The sequence below is a fragment of the Echinops telfairi genome, unplaced genomic scaffold (genome assembly GCF_000313985.2).
Source record: "Echinops telfairi isolate 266 unplaced genomic scaffold, ASM31398v2 ScPeMD7_6;HRSCAF=24_0, whole genome shotgun sequence".
NCBI classification, from domain to species: Eukaryota; Metazoa; Chordata; class Mammalia; order Afrosoricida; family Tenrecidae; genus Echinops; species Echinops telfairi.
This window is the reverse complement of record NW_022103902.1, coordinates 1,200,255-1,202,821: the sequence shown is the minus strand read 5'-3', so window position 1 is coordinate 1,202,821 and position 2,567 is coordinate 1,200,255. Positions and strand designations below refer to the sequence as shown.

Sequence of the window (2,567 nt, the reverse complement as noted above, 5' to 3'; positions counted from 1 at the left end):
AGATGATGGTCTGCACATTCATATGATGTAGATGGGGCATAATATATGTGATGTGGAATTACTGTGGAGTTCTTTAATTAAGAGCTTGGCTACCATTCCAAAAGCTGGCAATTTGAATCTATCCTGAGGCATCCCGAAAGAAAAGACTGGTGATCTAATTTCAAAAGATTATAGCCATGAACTGCTTTCTCCTTTGTCCGACAGGGTTGCCACGAGGCCATTCTGCTCTGACACACACGGGAGTCCTTGAGTGTAGTCAGCTTGATGGCAACTGTTGCGTGTACTACTGCTATAGCAATGGGGTGTTGGGATGTTACGTTGGCAGGTGGCCCTTAAAAGTGGAACTTTGATCAAGTTGAGTTCTGAAGGCTTATGAGTTGTACTTCCAATGGCTATCTCATAGAACGTACAGCCAAAGGGAATGAGATGTTACCTGAATTTGATTTTGAATGATGAGTAAGAGCTAGCCAAAGAGGAAGAATCAGTGATGGACATTCCAGGCCAGGGAACAGATGAGCCAAGTGTTTAGAGGGAACTACACGCAGACAGTTTACCAGAGGGGTAGACTAGGTGTGATGAGTGAAAAGACTGGAAAAGCAGGTAGATGAGCACATTTTTGGTGTAATGGTTCCGTGGTGTGCTGCGGTCTGCATGGTCAGCAGTTCAAAACTACCAGCAGCTCTGAGGGAGAAGGACTGGGTTTTCTACTTCTGTAAACAGTTACAGTGTTGGAAACTCACAGCATTTACTCGATGGCGGTGAAATAGATAATTGGAAAGCATTGCTAGCCGGTGAGTCACAGGGGCTTATTTTACAGATTTGAGTTTTAGAAGGTTCATGGGGTTTCTCTGTACCGTAGCATAGATTAGAGGAGGACAGATTGGAAGAGAGGACACAGGATGCGGCCGCAATCCTCCAGGTCAAAAAAGGACGAGGACCAACCAGACATGAGACAGAGACAAGTGGCCTGGGAGATATAAGGAGGAAATAAGATTAGCTTATTTTTACACCAATAACACATGCCTTCTGTGTTTGTTTGCCATCTGCTCCCAACCCCCAGGAGAGATTTCTGTAAATGTGTCATGCTAACCAACAACATGGTAAAAACATGTTAAAAAGTGGCATGATGCTATTTTAAAGACAGTGCTTGCCTGGTATTAAAAATGTGGGTGGAGCATTTTTGCAATAGATTGGATAGGGACTGTAGAGTGAAGGGTGGCCTAAGACACCGCTCAGATTTTAGCTTTGGTCACCTACCAAGAATACAGGCAAAGAAACAGCTTTTTTGACGGTGGTGTGGAAAATGAGTTCATTTTTGAATGTATTGATTTGAGCTGCTTGCGTAAAAAAATGGATTGGTGATATTCAGGGTTCATGCAGGAAGAGTAATCTGGGTTTTAAATGTGGTTTTAGGACTATTCCATCTTGAGGTCATATTTGAAATGCTAAGAGAGGTTGAAATTACTCCAGGAGAGTCTGTAGAGTAAGAAGAACAGCAAGTTATTAGTAAATACCAATTTTATAAATATCCATTTTATAGATGTGGAAATTGAGGCCCAGTGTTGGAAAGGCTTTAAGATTTGCCTCTCCTTTTACAAAAAATCCCCAGTGACCCAAAGTTCAGTGGTTCAACCCCCCCCAATTGTTCCGAGGAAGACAGAGGAGTCTTTCTGTTCCCATAAGGATTTCAAGTCCTGGAAACCCAAAGGGCAGTCCTCCGCTGTCCCGTAGGAGCGCGGTGAGCTGGAATCCGCCCTGTGGCAGGGCTTTATACCCATGTGACTACAGGAGGTAAAAGAGAGCTTGAAGCCAAATCGAGGAGTCTTTGCATCACGTTGACCTCACTACAAAACTCTTCAGAAGAAACTTGGGGCCGATTGCTTTGGGATATCCCACATGAATAATGTCCTTCTTGATACACTTTATCATTTGGTTTGATTTTTGGAGAAATAGGCAGAATTGTTTATTTCATCTGTGTGAATTTTGTTGCTGGTGAAGACTATGGAAAGTCCCGTGGATCGCTCAAAAAACAAACAGGTCTGTCTTGGCAGAAGTGCAGTCAAGAGGTAAGGAGGGCAAAACTTCATCTCACGTTTTTCAGACATGCAGTCAGGAGATGCCAGTCTCTACAGGCAGACAACGGAGAAGCTTTCTACTCCCATCTAGAGTAACAGTCTCTGAGACCCCAGGGTGCTCGGAAACCTGCCTTGTGGCGTTGCCACGAGTCAGAGTGGACCCGACAGCAGTGAGTTTAGTGAGAATGAGTCCCTGGAGAAGGACACCAGGCTTGGTAAAGTGGAGGGACAGCAAAAAGCGGAGGACAAGACGGGTTGACACCGTGGCTGCGTGGATGGGATCAAACATAAGAGCAATTGTGAGGATGGCACAGAGCCAGGCAGTGTTTTGTCTGTCTTGCAGAGGGTCGCGATGAGTCAGAACGGACTCACTGGCACACAACAACAACAGCATATTGTTACAGGATAAGAGTTACTGTAAATGTGTCACACCACATGTATTAGTCTAGGTACTTTGGAGAAACAAATCCACAGCAACTCATGTATAAGAGA

The 2,567-nt window shown here is 44.4% G+C and overlaps 1 protein-coding gene across 1 annotated transcript in view; it reads left to right on the top strand.

Moving 5' to 3' along the window:
• IMPG2 (interphotoreceptor matrix proteoglycan 2) overlaps positions 1 to 2,567 on the top strand; it is an 85,364-nt gene that overhangs the window by 7,516 nt on the left and 75,281 nt on the right. The gene's annotated exons all lie outside the window — the stretch shown is intronic.